Source organism: Oreochromis aureus, linkage group 14 (genome assembly GCF_013358895.1).
Source record: "Oreochromis aureus strain Israel breed Guangdong linkage group 14, ZZ_aureus, whole genome shotgun sequence".
NCBI classification, from domain to species: domain Eukaryota; kingdom Metazoa; phylum Chordata; class Actinopteri; order Cichliformes; family Cichlidae; genus Oreochromis; species Oreochromis aureus.
The window spans coordinates 7,087,916-7,108,506 of record NC_052955.1 but is presented as its reverse complement, the minus strand read 5'-3'; the positions used below and the strand labels follow the sequence as shown (position 1 = coordinate 7,108,506).

The following is a 20,591-nucleotide window of genomic DNA, read 5'->3' as shown; positions in this document are numbered from 1 at the left end:
TAATAACAACAGTGCTAAAACAATGCACAACCAAGCATGGGCACACTGGCACAGTATGGTGAGAAACCGGAGCTTTTTTCCCTCTGGCTACCTTTCCTTCGCTCTCTTATTTTAACCTGTTCAGTCCTCCCATCAGGAGGGCCAGTTGGGCACTAAAGTTCTGAATGGATGCCCTTGTGTAAACACACACACAGCTGCCTATCTGCCCTATTGATCTGGCACAACGAGGAAACACAAGGGCATCATTCCTGTTTCTTATCTTTTTGGCTTTCCCCTGACATCCGCCACCATGAAGCCTCCTCAGTGGAGACAGACACTGTGAGGATATCTCTTATCTTTCATCAGAGACTAGTCCTGATGCTGGCAACACTGGCTGCATGGAAAGGCAAGTCCAATTTCCTATTTCCAGACGCCCAGACAAAAGTTGGAGGGGTCCTTTTACAAAGGGGAAGTCCCTGTCAACTGGAGCCGGATCAGCCTGAGACCCTTTCTTCTTTTCCAGTGTTAATGGTGGAGTGTTGATCTCACTCCTCCACATTTTACCACCTAAAAGGAAAAGGTACTCCCGTTTTCTTTCTCTCCTTCGCGAAAATCTGATCTTATGATACTGTCTGTTTTTGCACTCACGGTGTGGATGCATGGCCCTTCTCAAGGCAGAATTGAGCAGCTATAAATCGAAGTGACATCCTGCATAAAAAACAACTGTGCACCGTTGAAAGATGATACACCGAAAAAGAGACAGTTTATTAAAATAAAAAATGAGGTGGATGTGTCAGCGAGTTCAAGTGGAAAAGTTCCTATTTTTTGGGTGTGGGGGGTTGACCCATGTATGTTTGGCAAATCTTTGACTGACACTTGGCTTAACGGTGCAACTGCAAGAAAAACAGCAATCTCCTGAGACTTTGTAACTCTGTTTTCTGTGTTGTGTTTTTTACTTCATCTGTCATACTCCCTTCCGGACAACTCCACAGTACAGATATATGACTGAGAGGCACCACCTTTATTTTTCTATCAAGGGAGACATTCAAACAGAGGAATAAAACCATCTACCCCCTCACAGGACAAGCAGGATCCCTGGTGATGACACAGGAGAAAATAAACACACTGACAGGCTGCCCTCAGGGAAGAGAAAGGGATTTGAGTTCTAGGGCGATTAGCACCTGCACCTCTTTTTTGGCCCCCTCTCTGCAGGAACTACTTAAAGCCCCATCTGCCCCCATGTGGGACTGGCCCATATCCCTGTCATATTGGGTAAACAGGGACAAAAGCAATGCAGCGAAGCATCAAAGACCTGGAGGGCAGAGGAAGAACAGGTCACAACTGGTGCTGCTGACTGAGACAGGAGCCTGGCCTCTCTGCTTCACAGACAAACACAGACACCATGATGCAGCCCTCCAACATTAATGCACTAATTTTATATTACGTTTTTATCATAAATGACTAACAATGAAAAGTAGAAGAGCACAAATTCATTAAATCAAAAGGTTTAGTTTAAGAAAGAGCAAACTGTTACAGGTGACCAGAACCGATTGAAGCTTAGAGATAAAGATGTCAAGGGTAAAAGATCAATGGGGTGTAAGAGAAGGGGCAAGTCTTTTCTGGTATGATGGTCTAATCTGACCTGTGTGCCGAAGCTGATTCACATGCTATACCCCAAACCTGTCTGCACTCGACCCACATCTCACTGACAGAGGATCTGCAGCACACACATTCCTCAGTTCCACAAAGAGAGAGCATGACAGACACACAGAAAAAGACAGAGAAAAACACACACACACACACACACACACACACACACACACACATAAACACACAACTGACATGATGAGAGATGGCAATGGGGATGAGAGGCAATGGGGTGAAAAAGCTATAAGAGAAAAATAAAAAGAGGCTGTCTGGAAGAGAAGTAAAAGGAGATGTGTAGGATTTAAAGAGGTGAAACATTCAATAGGAGGTGAAAAGTGGCCAAGCCCAAACTTCTTTCTCCTCCTTCTTTATTTGGCTCACAGATAGAGGCGTACAGATAAAGACATCCAAAACTGACTGATGATTCAGCCGAGCTACATTCAGCTCAGCCCAGAAACTTTGGAAGGCCCGACTCATAGAACAGACTCTAAGGGACCATTATGGGCTTCTTATATTGGTCTGGGTGAGTACACGGAGGCAGCCTGGGGCCACCGAGAAAACTAATGAGTGGAAACACTGGGCCTCTGGTATGGCCTAACTCTGTCTGATTAAAGACTGAGATTTTATTAAAAGTGGGACTGTCTTAGACAGAAGGGGGTGAGCTAAAGTAAGGGAGAAAAAGACAGACATGATTTGGAATGAACTGAGGGAATTAGGGAAAGAAAGGGAGGGTCCTTTTTGTTTTACAATGAGAAGGAAGGAGAAAATAACACTCAGGGGTTTTAGTCTATCCATGAGACAAATCGACTGCACTTGTCTGAGCCTGAGAAAGTTAATGAAGGTGTCTCAATAAAAGATTTAAACAGAGTTTTCTACAGCAGACATCTTCAAGGACAGGCTACTTTTGAGACACTTGTTTCTCTCATGCCTGTGTGCAGCTGACAGACAACCATCAGTCCGGGAGGTGCAGGGCGATGACGAGGCCAGGCAGGTCCCAGAGCGTCTTGACGCCAAGGTCCTTACTACAGTGCTGTTGTACGGGACAGAAGAGCAATGAAAGGAGAGGCCCCTGGGGATCAGACAGTCACATCCCACAAAGCCCTGTTTACCAAGGACACACACCCCGTTCCCCCACCTCCTCCCAACAACGCCTCCGTTCACCAAAGTCCGACCCTCCCAAAGTGCCAGGGCCGGGACCTGGGAGACAGCGCTAATTCTACCCTCGGGCTTGTTGGCCAAGGAAACAAGCAGAGAGCTGAGAGTGGAGAGAAAGAGGGAGGGGGTAAAAAGATTGAGACAGAAGGGATAGAGACTGAATGGTACAGTATGTAAGACCCATCTTAATTGGCGATTGTTCTGCAATGTCTTGTTTTTCCTGGGAATCTGTGCGGGGGAGGGACAGGAAAGTAGGGAGGTATGGTTGTTTCCCAAGGTCCTGAACAGCAGGATTAACCACAGGGGCGAAACTCAATAGCCGCCTCGGACATTGGAAACAGATCCCTGGGTATTGCCACCATACAAGGCCACCTCGAGACCTTTTGCAAAGCGCATGTAACTAACAACCCTACCCCATTGTCTAAGCTCTCTGGGCCCTTCCAACTGATTTCACAGGCCTTTCAGCCCACGGGGGAACGTCTGCTCAGACGAAAAGGTAATTCTGATGGAAAGAAGGAATGCAGAAGAAGGCCTTCTTGCCCGCAGGGTGTGTTATAACACTGATCTCCAGCATGTGCCAAGACGTTGATTCATCATGGCAAGTGAGAGGGGAGCTGGGAGCTTGTGCAGCCGTGGCACCGGGGGCAGGAGGCCACAGATTTACATTCCCCACTATCAGTCCTGATTAGAGAGATGATGGGAAAACATGCTGATGTAGGGGAGGAGAAAAATGATCAAGTTTGCCAAATGACTTGAAAATGTCCAGCTCTTCTGTAGGAGTCAAGATGCTATCTGTGTTTTAAATGCTGTTGTGTGGGCTATAAACCATGGGCATACAGCGATCCAGCTGCCCCCACCCTTTCTCCACTAAGCGCAGTCTCCCGTCCCTCCCCAGCTCTCCTGGATTCCATCACTGCCTGTGTCTCTACAGCAACAAGCGGCGAAGACGCAGACAAACAATTTCTGTTCAGTCTCCTCCTGATAGGTCCCTGGCTGCCAACCAAAAGCACTTTCAGACTGAAACATACATTAAATAATGTAATTTCAAACATGTGCAACAAAAACAAAATGACAAGGTGTCCAAATAGATACTAACAAGAAACTCAGTTTCACAAAGTCAGGATTTAAAACCGGCCAGAAATAAAACTGAACTGGGCTGCCTCAGCAGCTCTTCTTCATTTGTCACTCGAGAGGCGTGAGAAAGAAAGTACACACAGACATTTTCATTTTTTCATAATGATAAATGCACTTTGTAAGTATAACAGAGTAATGGCAATATATTCATGCTGGAGAGGTGTGTGTGTGTGTGTGGACAGGGGGCTCTGCGGGTGAGGAAAGCCTCATCTGCTAAAAACTCCCCAGCCGCCGGCACAACAAAAACAAAGACATGCAAAAAGGTTAAAATATAATTAGTCTTCTTCACAGATTCCACAAATCTCTTGCAAAAACCCAAACAAACCAACCCCACCCCCCTTACACGTACAAGCTCGAAGACCCAAAGATAAATATACAGTCCCAAACAGAGTGTGTAAATGCTTTATTTAGTTTGTCTAAATGTTTATCCGTCTCTCCTTGTAACGCTCCTCTTTTGCTGCACAGCCATCAAATGATCGCAAAACAAACTCGGTGGCGATACATCAACACTCACATCATCCGAGTTTCCACTTCTGGCTCCTGGTCAAACTGTAAAAAGCTCTCCGAAATGTTTAGGGTCCCCGCTGCTTACTGCTGCAGCACTGGAGGTGAGAAAAGCTTTTGGGAGATGATGTAGTGCTGCAGCGGTGCCAACAGAAACACAACCTCAATGACAACACCAAGACACAGCAGAAATAGAAAAACTGTGGCTCATGGCAACTCTGCTTTTTCTTGTCTGGGTTCGTGTGTGTTTGCTACTGTGTGAAAGAGTCGCGAAACGGTGACAGTGATTTACTTTACTTTGTTAAAGTCAGTCAAAACAGAGTTTTATCTATCCATCTCAAGGAAGAACTATACTCCGCAGGATGCAGAATGTCTGCTCCTATCTTAAAATATTCTCAGAACAATGTAAAAGGCTGGACCAACCCTATGTTTTATCCCTCTGACTTACATTCCTCCACTCACTTTGAATATCTTTTATAAATAGGGGGTTCCAATGTTCCCTAAAGGCTCACATCTCAGAGTAGGGAAGGCCCAAAATGGCACCCACAACCACAAGCCCGGAGGCAGGCAGCAGCAGTACCCACACTGCCTCACACTCTGATCTGGGAAGAAAACAGCCCTTCAAACAAGAAGCCTGTTTGTCAGCTGAAGGGGAGTGCCAGCCGCTAGTTTTGCCTTAATATAGTCTTGCTGATCCTTGTGCTGGCTTTTCAGCAGCACACACATTCTGGTTTGCAGAAAACCCATGTCAGATGTGACTTATTGGTTCAACATTTGAAATAGAAAGCTGCGGTCGCTCTGCAGTTTCAAGCAGAAAAGGCTAACTCTTGGAGCCTGCGACGAGGTGGCGGACTAATGCAGGCGTATTTAGTGGGGTCGGTAACAGGAAGGGGAAAAGAAATTAATCTTGCAAACAGGAAGACGCTGAGGATGCAGAAAGAAAAGGGAAAAAAACATACTCTGAAATACTGTGCAGCAAGAGTCCAGTTCATAAGTTCACTCTCTGAAATCTTCTCTGGGGCTGATTAACAACACAGGACGATGGCTTTCATCGGGTATCTGCACGCGCAATGCCACGTCAGGCCTTCCCAGGAAACATTTTGTTCTCTGTCATGCATGTGGTGCTCTGCATCATACTAAAGACACATGTACTGTAGCTGCACAAGCCAAGAGGCACTCCCTCAGATGATTATGAGCCCATAAATAAAAGGCATCTAGAGAAAGCAACGTACTTCAAACCATGGCTCAAGATCATTAAAGTATTCTAGTCCATTTTCATCTTTTGTTCTTTCCATATAACCCCACACCCCCAAGCTATGGATAAGAGTTAACCCAACTATATTTTCCTATGGTAAAAAGTGCATCCTACTGTGTCGCACAACCTGTCCTTGGGGCATTTTCAGAATCTACGCGGCCGCCTGGACGCTGCGTTTGTGCTTTAAAGCGCTACGTGTGTGGTATTGGCTTACATTCCCTTATCATATTGAAAGCATGGACACATATATATTTAGCTAAGGCCTGTATTTCCATTACATTAACAGTATGCAAACATTTTTCAGAGAACAAGCAGACCTCTTCACCCTGCCTATCTCCAGCCCGTGCAGCCTCATTCCGCTGCATTTCAGTGGCTGGCTGGAACATCTGTTTCTGCTGCTCCAAAAACTGTTTGTTTGTCTTAACAATTATGCCCTGATGTTTCTCATTTTATTTCTCAAATCTCCTGAAAGTCGTTATCCAGTTTCAGGTCCTTCAAGGTTCTGAATTTTTAGAAACTCAATAGGGTGATCTGTTGAGAGCTGGCGTATACATTGAGTTACAGTCAGCTCACCTTTGACATTTCGGAAGAGTTGTACCAGAGGAAGCAGGCAGCTCATCTGTAACCTACAGGAGAAACAAGTTTGCGTAGTACGGCGAGTCTGTGCTGCTGTGTTTGGATCATCTGTCAGAGTCGGGGGAATAGAAGAAATAGGGAGGGGTGGAGGAGGTGGGGGTCCCAAAGAGAGAAATGTGTGTAGTGTAGTTAAAATAATGACAGCGTGAGCTCATAGGAGATAAGAAGCGCTACTTATGTCTGCTTCATATAAACACAAGCGACACCTTACAGCTACCGATTTTGCCAATATGGCTACCTCAATTCCAACTTGCCAGTTCCGCTCACAGCCAGCCCACAGAATATATTAACAGAGGGAACCTGAAGTTGGAAAGTAAAGCCTTTTTTGTTAGCACTGCAGCTGCAGGGCGCTCTCACCAACCCAGCAGTCACAAGAGCTCAAACTCTTACTCTGACCTGCCCATCTTTCCCAGCGACCCCCTGCCCATGGCTGCTGGGTGTTGTCAATCAGCACCCCCCTGGCTCCTTGAACATGGGGGCTCTTTGGCATGCTGCCCACAACTCCCCTCTGTCCATCTAATGGGGCCTGAGGTCTGACTCTACCCTTGACGAATGGGAGCTGAAGCTCTCAGAGTAAAGGGCAGCAATAGAAAATGGTAAAAATGCTGCAGTATGACTCAATCCCTGAGCAATGAGAGTAAAAGGAGGGCTATATGTCAAGAGTTTAAAACAAGCCAGGTTTTGGTTTGGGAATAGTTACTTGTACGGTTTAACGTCAACCATAAAACAGTTTCATAAATTCTACATTATTATTACTAAGAAGCTGAAATGGATTAGTAATCAGAGATTTAGAAAATGAATAAGTCTTAATTCCAGCAGTCAAAATATTGTGAAGGAGATGAAAACTAACGTGACCGCTCCAAAAACAAAATTTTCTCCTGTTTTATGACTCTCATAACATTCTTCTCAGCCAAAGGTTGAATCCAATGGTGCCATAATACGACAGATCAGAGCGCGAAACCAAATAAACAAGCAAGCCACATTGTGATTTAGGTTTTAAACTCACTTCCATTCACTTTAGAGCCAGAACTGAGGTTTACTGACAGGCCTCAAATCTGTACGGCTTAGAAAAGGGGAGAATGTGGGAGATGGCCAAAATATACTCCAGTCTCCCTCTTCCTCCACACTCACCTCAGACAAACCTTCATCTACAAACTAAACTAACTCTAAACTGCTTATTTACAATTAGTTTTAACAGCAGAATTACTTTTAAAAATCGTGAGAAAATGATGAGAAGGGCCACTGGACTTTCCCAGAGCCTGAAGGAAGAGAAAAAAAACATCTTAGGATCTTAACTTATTTTTTAAATTTTCTTTAATGACTTTAATTGTCAGTCAACTTATAAATTAATCATATGAGTATTAAATAAATCTTTTTAATCTCAGGAATTGCAAGATTTCACTGTATATATGACTTTACTTTTTGGTTTAATCATTAACAAAACCACATTCAGCGATCATTTGTCATTGCTGGTGTATAAGTGGTTGTGAGAATATAGTACTGCATCAGAAAAATCAAGAGAGCCATTATAAGTGCCGGAGCTGGTATCATTACACGTGCTTATGTCCAAATTGCCCACTTAACATAGTTCTCCTACAGCAACATGTGTTTATCATTAACGAGCACCCTAATGGCTCAAACATTATTCCAACTCGCTTAATGGCATCGTTGTGCTTTGTTCAGGTCTGTCTGATAAGCGCCGAGCCACTAATGGTTTATTAATTTCCCTAAATACATGCAGTGAAAACAAACACACACACACACACAAACACACACACAAAAAAGGGTCTGAGGCTCTGTCCTCCAATTCAGTCACATTCCCAATACAAAGCTACTATAGATAAACACGGTCACTAGTACTAAATACATTAAAGTTGTTCTGGAAAGTTTAAAATCAGGAACTTGTACTATACCATACAGCAATATAGTTTGGACACAAAGGAGAGCCTCATATAGACGATATTTAAAAAAAATAACAGAGCAATAAAGATTGTAAACACATATTTCTGCTGCCATAAAACAAAGATATAAACAAGACGTTTGGCATTCGAGCTGTCTGAATAAAGGAGTAGTCAGTCAAAGAGGACTGACTGAGTGGAAAGCAATGCAAGGATCATAGAGTCAATTAGGTTACAATGAGGGAAAGCGGCTGCAGAAAAAGTTACACCTTAGTTTTTTGTTTTTTAAAAAAAGAAAAACTCTTGGAACAGACTCAAACGTGAGGAAGGATTTCTCCTTCAAAATGAACGCCCTGAACACAAAGAGCAAATCTCGCTCTGCCCTTGTCAAAAGCTCACCCAATATTGGGAAGCACTGAAAGGATTTGAAAGCCATCGGAAGTGTCTTCTTGTCCCCCACCGACGTAACAATGCGTGAGCAACTGTTTGAACTTGAAAGTGTTTTATCTGAGTGCAGCCATGTGTGTCCCACTGACTGGATGTCATGCATTCGAGAGGGATTCAAGACTTTGTTCTTGATAACTTTTAAGTGTTCAGCTTTCTGAGAGTCACCCCTATGTAACAATAGTCGCTGTGAAGCTCTGATGATAAGGGTGAACAGCAGACAGAGGAAGTTGATGAATCTGGCATCAGCAGCCACCACGTTACCGTCACTTTTACTCTGCCGCTTTCCATGTTTCCACCCAGAGGAACAATCTTAATCTCATATTATGACTTACAATATTTATGGTGCATATTACATTTTCATATGCACATTTAGCTGGACGTTTTATAAATGCAATGATTTAGAAAACTGGGTTAATCTTAAAGTTCAATCAAACATCAGCATAGGACTGTGAAAACATAAATCTTTAAGTTCCTGAAGTGCATAGCCTGAATAAAATTAGTTCATGCCCACACTTGTACAACTAGTCTTGAGCTCAAAGCAGTGCCGTCTTTATTTCTACTTCTTTGTTTTGTTTTTTTTATTTGTAAGATTAGAAGAGTGAGAAGGAACATGAAACCGAGGAGAATTGAGCAACGTGAAGGCTGTTTCATGACCATATGTTTGCACACCTGCATATTTTTTCTTCAGTATACTCAAAGATTTCTCTTTGTGTCTAATGTTTTTACTCTTTGTCAAAAGCATGCCCCTGGTTGAGTAAATAATGACACCTTCTGTCTGCCAGGCAGGTAAAGTCACTTTTGCATGCTTTGCGAAGTGATTTGTGCACTTGCCAAGTGTCTGAGCAATGCTAACATGGATTTACCAAACCAACGTTTATGACACCCTCTGGGGATTCATCTGAAACAATAAAGGCTCTCTGTTTTTGGAGGAAAAAAAACACACTACTTCAAATATTAGTCCAAGCTTTTCTGCACAGTGGTAAATGTGGCAGTTCCAGCAGATTTTCTGTGGATCTTCTCTATAATAAAAGTATAACTTCTGGACAGTCCATTTTCAGCTTTTACCAAGGTGAATCCAATGTGTCAAGGGAGTGACATGTTTGCCTTTTTTCTAAAAATGTTCTTTCATCTTTCAAAGAAGAAATGGAGCCTGCAGGCCATCTGTTTTCAACTGTGGGATGTTAACTCGAGCGTAGCTGCCTTCAAGGAGCTGCCAGAACTGTTTACCAAACAAATATTTTGGATTTTCTTTTGCTTCAAATCAGGGGATACATAAAGGATAAAAGAGAACTGCTGAATAGCAATGTTAATCTGAGTGCTTCTGTGCGTGTTCAAGCAAAATACAAACCATGACTGTAGGCAAAAGAATTGCTTAAAGGAGTCTTGTGAATTGACTTCAGCATTAGAATTTAAAAGAGAATTGTTCAAGCCCTTTTAGGACCATAACATCATATTCTTCTACTTCACGCAAAGCAATGCAGACTTTGTTCAATACTCAGTACTGCCAGTACAATTATAGGCAATAAACAAATCTTATGCATAAGACCTAATTATTTAAAGTCATAGCAGACTTGGTTTATAGTGCGGGCCCTTAATTCATGGAAACGTACACACACTCCGCTCGCCACAGTGCCACTCCGTGCCGCTGGTCTCTCCGCCAAAATTCAAAGTTAAGAAAACAAGACAACATGGATCAAATCGGCACCGTGGAGCTCTCTGCCTCTTTTACCCTAACATGTCTTTTGTTTTTCCCTGAAAACTCGAGCTTTCCGCACTGAATCCTACCCCAGCTCCTCTCCCAGCCAGCCAGCCGGTCAGGCAGCCAGCCCGGGACTCCCCTCTCTGCCTCCCCTCCGTGCCTTCTTACCTCTGTTGCAGGAGGGCAAAAGCTGCGAGACGTCCGGTGAATTAGCAGCAAAACGCATTCTTCTGTTGGCAAATCCGTACCGGGCCCTCCATTAGAAACGGGCTCAAAGTGCGAGACGGCTTGAGGAACATGAAAGCAGCCGGAGAAGTGGAAGAGGGGAGAGAGAGTTTTCAAACCCGTAAAAGCAGCACAGGCGTCGGGGCCAAGGTGCGCCAAGTCCCCCTGGTCGAAACTCGCGTTACGGCGGTGGTGGAGAGTGTTCTCTGGAGTCCGTTTCTCTCAGTAGAAGTCCCGACTTGGTGCTCTCTCTCTCTGTCTGTCTGTCTGTCTTATTGTAACTTTCTGCAGTGCTCGGTCTCCGTCTCTACCGCTGCCTCTTCCACACACGCATCTTTGAAGTCAGTGTCGAATTGCTCCGCAAATCATGGCAGCGGAGAAGCTGGTCGTGAAACCAGGAATGTCCCAGCCCCGACGCTCAATACGACTCCTGGAAAAGGGGAGGGAGAGAAATAGCAAAGGGGTTGGGGGGTGTTACCCTGTATAGACTGTGCATTAACAAGTTTTACAGTCTAACGAGAAAATAACTTCCTCCTTCCTCGTCTGCGCACACGCGTGGACAGCGTTATCAGGACGTTACCACACCGTTCTCCCACTATTTAATACCACCTTAATGATGCGCACTGATATCACCTTTTTACTGTAAACAATCAGTTTATTTCATTTATGAATTTCGAAAATTACTAAAAGACTGCACAGATATTTTGAAAAACTGGCCTGGTCTAAGTTGGCTAAAAGTTGGCCCTTTTTTAATAAAGTGAAAAGCAGGGATAGGATTCAATAGTGCACAATAAACTCTGATCTCCTGCAGCTTGGTAATTACCACAAGAAAACCTACTACACATGTAATGCTACTTACAATTCCAGAAACACCAATATTCAGTTTGATTTATGCACACAGAGGAGTCTGCGTCTGTGTTAGATGATGAGGAGACACATTTATAGGTAAGAAGTATTTGTTTGGTATGTCAGAGTAAAATAAGAAGGGCTACAGTGTAAAGCTATAACCACACATATTTAACATGCTTCTGCTTAATGCTCATTTAATCTCTGTCTGTCTCTCTGTCTTAATCTTGTGTTTCAGTCTCAGGGACTCAAACGTATAAAAGCGTTTGTCTTTACTTTCATCAGATTTCTCTCTAGACTAAACCAGCTCTCACTGGAACTATTGACTTGAGTCAAAGTTATTAGGGAGGGAGGGTGTTTGAACAGCTAATAGCTGTGGGTCATTCTTTGGCATCAGGCCTGTTGGTTGGATGGTCTGAATGTTGGTTGGCTGCTACAATTTCCTCATCACTAGGTGAGACGCCTTCACAGCGAGGCAGGGGAGAGCGAACTGTGAGTGTGAAACAGTCATCTGCTGTGCGTATGGGCATGAGTAAACAGCATAATCATCTTTGAGGTAGTAATTATGTGTTCCAGCGTTGGCTGGGCGGTGGAGGCAGCGGCGGCGGGCCCACCCTGCTTTAGACAGCAGGTGCAGCTCACCATCTGACAGCTGACTCTAATGGAAGGTGTGAGCCAGTCCACCCAAGGCTGGGTCAACCCAGTCAGGGCTTTAGATGGCCATGGCCAAAGCCAACAAACCAGCAAATCTCTGACACAGCGAGCGAGGGAAAACAACATGGTGGAGGTGGTGAAGATGTCTGATGAAGGACAGAGGCCACACCTCTGTTTTCGCTCAGAAGAGTTCGACAGTTCTGACCTTTATTTTTTTTTTTTTAAATTCCAACAGACTTTAAATTGCTTATTTTGGCATTACAAGGTCCTTATTTTGGTTAAGGAATCATTTTTGCCCAGCATAAGTCATTTTCACAAATTACCTTTAAAATCATGACGAATTTCTCCAGAAATTGTCTAAATCTGCCCTTTCACACATGTAGCATACAACAAGACATCATCTGTGTCTGATGCATTCTCACTTATTGGAAATACTGCTTCTAGATAGGCAAGGTGTCCACATAGAGCATTCAGGATGTAGGATATGATGCACATCAGCACACATGTGCTCGCTGTAAAGTCTCAGCACAATTATCTGCTCCGTTCACATGCATATTCAATCAGATATTGCATTGTTGTTGTTTTTTTACCAGGAGCTGGAAAGTCTGTTTAATATCTGGCCCAAGTGATCTCATGTGCAGCTCCTTCAGGCAATGTCTAGAAGATTTCAGGGGTGCAGTACATGTATGAAAGTGGCTTAAACGTAGCCAGATCCTGATGACTACAGACTGCTACTCCTCTCCTCAGACCATCAGAACCTTTTTTAGCTGGATCACTTTTAAACATTAAATAAATGTAATTGGCAGAGGAAGGGTTGATCACAAAAGCACATTAGGGTTTATCACAGCCAAAAGCTTGTTTCTTTATTTGCTTATATAATATAATGGATTTGAAGTAGTTATACACAATTTATTAACCAATAATAACCATAATCTGTTGAACCTTATAAACCCTTTATGAAGTCTATGTTATTAGCTAGAGCTACCCGCTTTTCTTTTTTTTTTTACCTCATCTTTTTTTTTCCACAAATGATTAATTTTCCTTCAGGCAGGTATTCATCTCACTAATGACAGCTTCTCTCTCTCAGGGTCAGCCACTGGTTGGAGATGGAGACAGAGACTCCTGATGTTGAGGGGGGGAAACGGGGTGATTGGACACAGTCGCATGTGAAAGGCCAGAGAGCGGCTAGTCCACAGGGAGCACGGTCCACACACAAAGGGCCATGGAGGGCCTCGGTGGGGGCGGGTGGGGCAACCAAGGAGGAGAGGCCACGCTGGGAACCAAAGCTGACAGCACAGACACTTCTCATGCACTGAGGGTTCGGCTGTCTCTGGCCCCCTGGGGTATACACTCACTTGTCTGTACGAAGCTGCCAGCTCCACGCTGTTGAGCCACAGCAGCTCCAGATAGCTGCTCACTGAGCGCAGAAGCAGCAGAAACATTAAGCACACAAAGCAGCTCTGACCTCTGGCCCACATTTAACTGATATGTGGCTTGTTTCCTGGCTCACATCAGCGCTTATTCCAAATACCAATAGATTACAACACATTTAGCCAATTCCAGATTACTTTTTAATGAGCATACAGCCACTGCAAAACAGTAGTTTACACTTAATGCAATCAAGTTTCCTGAGCCTGACCGAGGTTGAAAAGGTAGAGAAATGACACGTGACTGTCTTACAAAGGCTTTGAGCGCTAAATCTGCAGACTGGGACTGTTTGGAGTTGGTACATTCAGCATGTTGTCCTTTGCTGTGAGGATAATAAGCTTCCAAGCACTGTCAACAGAGTGTTTATGACCTGCAAAGCAGCAGCGTGTTGTGTTGACTCTGTCAGCAGGGGCCTGAGGGACGCCTGTCGCCCAGTGCTATTAAAAGGCACTTTCAGATAACAGAAGAAACATCTCCTGTTTGAGCCAGTCAGGGTTTATTGGTTGGTCAGTGGGACAAAATACCAAAGCCTAATTGTTAGGCCTCAGATCTGACACCAAAATTTACATAATTTACTTGAAAACAGATGTTGTGAATTTAGAGTGCAACCCGATGAAAAGTCCTGTGTTGCTTTAAGTAGAAGACAGACATGTTTGTCCTAAGCAGTGCGCATAAGGACATTTATTTTAAACTTTTTATGAGACAGGGAAAACTGTCTGGGTGAAGAAATATATACTAGAGTGAGAAAAATCACAATATTTTACAAGATAGACTCAATGGATTTCCCCTCAGAGAGCCATATATCTCATGTCTTAGACAGGTGTGTGCGATGAGTGTATATATGTGTACACTGTGTCTCTCAGAAGGTTTGGGTATGAGCTACAGTTCTGTGTGTGTTCGTGGATGTGTAAAAGACAAGGGTGAAAGAGAAATTTGAAGGCAGCCCTCTCCATCTGTTTTCTGCATCACTGTGGTGGGATCACATTATCCATCGTGGGCTCTCTGGGAATTTCATCAGTCTGTAACATCTCACTTATTCACACATCTCTCTGGGCTTTACCATGTAGAGAAACCCAGAGTCCCCCCTGACACTGCGCTGACCCTGCACATCCTTTACAGCTTTCTCCCGTCTGATATCATGGCTCTGTGAGAAACACACGGGACGTAAAAATGTCCGACTCCAGGTTGTAACGCTGTCTCTGTTTTGCCTAAGTTGTCCACAATCCATCAAATATATTCATTCACATAAACACGGCTACTGCTAAACACAACTGGCTAAACACAAAGGTTATTTTTATACTTAAAAAGGATATGACAGTAACAGAACATTTTGAATGAACTGTCTATGAAGTGTTTACGAAGTAAACAGTTCATTTACAAAGTAATTTTTATACAAAGTCCCCATTTTCAGAGGCTCAAAAGTAATTGAGTAATTGTTGTTAAGGCTTCAAAGTAAACCCTTTGCAGTTAATGACTGCCTGAAGTCTGGAACCCATGAACATCACCAAATGCTGTATTTCATCCCTGAGATGCTCTGCCGGACCTTTGCTGCAGTTTCCTTCGGTTGCTACATGTTTTTGAGTCTTTCTGCTTCAGTTTTATCTTCAGCAAATAAAAAGACTCCTCTGCTCTAAAGGGTTGACATCAAGTGACAGACTTGGTCTTTTTGCCTCGAGAAACTCGGGAGTTGCTTTTGCGGTATGCTTTGGGTCATTAGGCCATTTGCACTGTGAAGTGCAGTCCAATCAGTTTTGTAGAATCTGTTTTTTTTTTTTATCTTAGTGTAATGTGATTGCTGATAGTAGCGATTACATCATTAATTATTACCCCCCAAAAAAGAATACATTTACAGGGCGTAGCTCACATTTTGAAATTTGTTATCAAGTCTATGGAATATGCTTGGTGTCTAGTTCAGTCAGTTTTCTTATGTAAAAAAAGAAAAAGGTCAGATTTCCACACATTTTTACAAACAGTGTGTCTGTAAAGTTGTCATTAGTGTTTCTTGGTTATCCGTAGAAAAAAAGAGTTTTTGAGACTAAATAGTTCCACTCACACTTATTTATTTACATTGTTTTATGAGTGTCTCACATTGTGAAATGATTAGCATCTGCAAAAGATATCCAGTGTCTACCCATGTAAAGTCATTAAAGCATCCCTCCTTCCATCCATGCCTACACTCACGTCTACTGAGCTCTGTCAGCCAAAGACGGGCTGTTCCGGTCTCATCCCCAGCTTTCAAATCAGCAATGATGTGCCGTTGTCATGATAAAGCATTCTTGATTTGGTAGTGGGTATTTGGGGAATAGTGCAGCAGGAAGAGGCTGAAGTGAAATATCATCCCAGTTTAACGTTGAAGTTTCCTCCAGTCCCACAGGCTCATGGTGACCTTGTGATTTATGATGCAGTTCTGGAGGAGCGGATCAGAATACGACCGCTCCATAGCTGCACAAACACATGTATACCAGACTCATTTAACTCTCATACATAGTCACTGGTGATCTTGATCTGCACTGAGATCAGAGAAGCTGAGATCAGAGCAAAAAAAAAAAAGAGAGAGTAACTGCATTTTCTTCTCTTGCTTCTGTCCGTGTAAAAATGCAATGCTTGTTGCGGGTAACTGGCTTTTCCAGCTCATTCCAAATGCCATGAAGTGATGTAGAAAATGAGCTAGATGAAGAGGATTAGGACCTGAGCCTGCAAGTGCTTATCATCTCCCATAGCACTCTAGTGTAGCCATGGAAACAGGAAGTGAGAGGCAAGCTTCCAAGATGGCCACCAGCTTGTGAATGGGTGCATTCCTCAACGGCAGGGTGTCTACAGCAAGGAGGAGGGGCAGCAAGTGTGTTTACTTCAAAAAGGGACTACATAAATAGTAACTGCTGCTGTTTAAAGGACTTCCTGTCACTAGTTATTGCATATAAGAGCAGTTAAATAAACGATCAGTTTCCCATCGGGGCTGCCTCGTCTTTACTGTATTGGGATCTGCAGTGGGTTCAATCTGGGATCCTGGCGTGTGGATTTTAAAGCCCCAGACTGGAGTCATGGAGCTGTTACAGGTCACCACCCTCTCTTTCACTCACACCCCGCCTGGTCATATAACCATCAGGCACACACTCTCAGCCTGAATTCCACATTCAGCATGCTTTTTCTCTGCCAAGTGACTTCTTTACTGACTTTTCTATGAGAACTATTGTTTCGTTATGTGAGGAGTGCATCTGGTGCAAGGGTTCAATAAACTGTTATGATCTGAGGTTATTTCCTTGGAGAAATAACCAAGAATTTAACAATTTAGACAAAAATTGTTAATTAGATTAAAAAAATGTTGTCTTTGTTCTTCAGGACAACAGTGATAATTATTTTTTTGTCCCACATACCTGTCAGTTATATAATGTGAGGCTTTTCTGTCACTCACAGTCCTAGATTACAAGACTGTGGTCGGTCCCTCAGCAGAGGGCCTGCCACCTTGGTGGAGGTAAGGTTGTACTTTATTGGTTCATCTGTCTTGTTGTCTCTCAGCAAATGCTACTAGGCTTATTTTCATGATTTTCTTGATATGGAGCATAGACAAAGGGACAAGTTTATGTGTGTGCAATAAGAAACTATCATAGAAGAATGGACTTGGATTTGTTTTTAATATAGTTTTATGTGTTCACCTGACACTGTGTAATGTTAAACTACTGCCATCCTGGCCAGGACACCTTTTGAAAGGAGGTGACCAAGCCAGGATAATTATCTTGGTACAGCAATTGCTTATATAATTTTAAATCTAATATTACATAAAATATTTGATACGATATTTTAAATTCAAGTGCTCAGAAAGTTTCCTTTGTGTGTTCTTAAAGATAAATAACTGACAGCACGCCTTCTTAATTCATAGAGTAAGGGTTACCAGTGTGCAGAAAGGCTTTACGAGGACCTCAGTTCAGTTTTACCACAGGCCATTTCCTGCATGTCTGCTCTACTCTGTTTTCCAAAATAAAGGCTAAATGCCCCCAAATAAATGTTTAGTAGTTCAAGGCTTTCCATTAGAGGCTTGATCGTCATCAAAAAAAAAAAAAAAACTGCACCTTTGTCTCACCTACTACATACATAAACAGGTGGAAATGAATATTTCTATATCATATAATGAATAAAGCATATTTTCACTGTTTATAAGCTATCAGAGACAGGAACAGGGGGGTAAACACAGACGGGTGACAAATTAAAGTATTTTTGATTAAGTTCACTTATCGGATTATAAATAAGGGTGCTGTTTAGAGTGATCTCTTATAACCTGATGGGAGTGGTTTATTGCCATGGACCTATCCACATGGTGTGAGTGGTCACTGAATTGTCTGATAAGTATGAAAATGCGTGAATTGCTTTGCAGCCTCTACATCTCAAACCACTTGACCTGCTAAGGGAGATTTTGTTACATCTCATTAAAACAATACCACCTTTTGGAACAATGTTGCTACATCCCACTACTTGAAGACTTGAAGAATCAATGCCAAACTACATTTAAGCTGCTCTGAAGGAACATGTTGGCCTTTTTTTCTCTTTAACTTGTCACCTGTCTGTAAGCTGCATATTGTAGATGTCACTGTGCAAATATGCAAGTATCTACCAAGTGGCATTGTTAAGAAGGAAACCATCCATCAAGCTGTCAACATGAATTCCTGAGTGCAGAGCACATTTGTCAACTTTAAGTGGAGCACATGCCCAAAATATTTGGATATTTAAACTTACCTCATCGTGGCGTTTGGAGTGGACCGGCATTCCCACTGGTGCTAAAATAAACCACAAACAGAGCACTTGGGTGTCACTGGAAGCCTTGAGTGGTATTCTCTAGAGGATATTTCACTATGCCTTCATGCTTGTTTGTTTTCAGGATATGAGCAGAGATAAAGAGCCTGGCGTTTTACAAACAGAATGGAGGCTGAGAACAGGATGTCAGGGTGTGATAGACCGTCCGCTGCCCTCATTGTTTTTTTTTCTTTGCTTGCCTCTTCTGATAAAAACAGCGCCCTCATCTAAGGAGAAGTATTAAAAATTTTTGTGCCTCACACTGGTCAAACATCACCAACCAGGAAGATACCATCTGCCATGTGTTTGCATTCGCAGAAGTGGAGCTTCACAGCCCACAGCAGGGGCCAGGCGCACAATCACTGCAGAATATCACCAGATAATCGCTGTGGAGCCTCAGGAAAAACGACCGAGAGTAAACAAAGAAAGTATGTGTACATAGCTGCCCGTTTTCAGATTTACTGTAGATCTGTTTAGTGTGTTTGTGTATATATGTAGCTGTATAGATGCATGTTTTGTCTCTCCAACCACATTGCAGTGATGACCCCTATCTAATCAGTGACACAAGGCTTTTTGTTGGGTTCAATTAAACCCCAGAGGAGTGACTTTTAAACAAAACAGAATGGGCTGTGGGGAAATCTCAGGCAGATGTGGAGTAGAGACACTGATGTCTTCATAATGATATCTGTATTTTTTTACAGCCCATCTCCTTCTTTCTCTCTCCCTCATGCCAGTTAAACAAGCTAGATCCGTGAACAATGTGCTCCATGCTGCAGGCTTCTCTTCCCTCTTCCCTGCTCCATAAATTGCAGTTCCCGGGGGACCACTGGAAAGACAGTACAACTCAGAGCCAGATAGAGCTGTCTGAAAAGGCTCCAGCTTCGAGTTAGGCATGCTGAACAAAAGTCCCATCACCCATGAAGTTAAATTAATTTATATTTTCTGCACCACATTTGGTTTGTCTGCACTCTACACGGTGACAGTCAGTGTGTTAGGGCCGAGCAAGTTTGCCACTGTGCATGTGGTCTCTTGATCAGGGCAATGAAAGGCAGTTTACAGCCTTTTAAAAGGTGTATAAAAACCTCTCTCTAAAGAGGCATATACTTCATGGCGTGTGTGTTCCCACAATTAATGTCTGAGCCCAGCATGAGACCGCTGGACATCCTTCCTCATTTTGCCTCCTTGCCCTGAAGGACCGAAGCCACTGCTGAGTTGCAGCATTAAAATAAAATGTGCAGTTTGAAATGAAAATATGAATCGGAAAAACTGCAGGCTGATGATGTAAATGACACACTGAATAATGCCATCTGTTGGGTGGTGTGAAACTGCGTGCACCTCCATCTTCCAGCACCACTATTTCATGAGCATGCTTCTTTTTCTAGGTCTTTACTATGTGATTGCAATCAAGAAGCAATCACGCAGTCACGCGAAGAAAAGGTGTATGCGGATGTTTAAACAGATCAAATATTATGACAAAGAAGACAAGGCGAGGCATTTTGTTTTGTTCTGAGATATCAAGGAAAAATGAGCATCCGGGACAAATTGGTTAAAAGAGAGAAAGGGCGGGTTGAAGCTCTCAGGGACACGATTAGGAAGAGTCAGGCAGCTCAAGCTCACTTCACAGCTAGTGCTGGACAGTTTGGGATCAGAAGGAGAAGAACTCAGCAGACCACCAACTGATGCTACAGGTGCAGTATCACACCAACTCTTTGAAATGGTTTTATAATGACTAACTCATCCCAGGTGCTTGAGGTTGGATACACTTGCAGGGTCAGGGCAACAGAGTAGCACAGCCAAGATGACCCTGACCTCTCAGAGAATCATATTCTCCGGCAAGACTGTGAAAATAAGCTTCAGCTGACGTTACTGCATGTAGTTAAATCAACAGCCTTGAACTCCTCCGCCCAGCTGACTATTGCTCTGATTTAACATTATTGAATGTATTCCGACTTTTTAAAAGTCAGGTTTTATAAGGTCTCAGATGAAAAGAATCTTTGACTATGTCTAAGATTAACAATGTTTTAAAAAAAAAAAAAAAACCTATATAAATGTTACAACCAAGCTCATAGAGGACTAATTTTTATTTGATTCTTTTGTTTTCTTTTGTTTATTTCATGATGATGATATGTGAAATGTAGATAAAACAATATGGGTCTTTTGTAAGTAATTTAAATGCCATGGTGTGGCCAGGGCAGTGGCTGGCTGTTACTTTTCTCTGAAAAACATGCCAGGTGGCAGTACTTGTAGCTCGAAAGAGTTATATGGCTTTAATGATGCTTTTATGAAGTTATTCATTTCA

General features: G+C 42.9%; 1 protein-coding gene across 2 annotated transcripts in view; it reads right to left on the bottom strand.

The window, feature by feature from the left end:
• cdon (cell adhesion associated, oncogene regulated) overlaps window positions 1-11,033 on the bottom strand; it is a 32,999-nt gene extending 21,966 nt beyond the window's left edge. The window contains exon 1 of one of the 2 annotated variants that reach the window (XM_031751245.2): window positions 10,523-11,033. The gene's annotated coding sequence lies outside the window, so the exon portion shown is untranslated. The remainder of the gene's footprint in view (window positions 1-10,522) is intronic. The other variant, XM_031751246.2, reaches the window with a different exon arrangement.
• Between the last annotated feature and the right edge of the window lie 9,558 nt (window positions 11,034-20,591).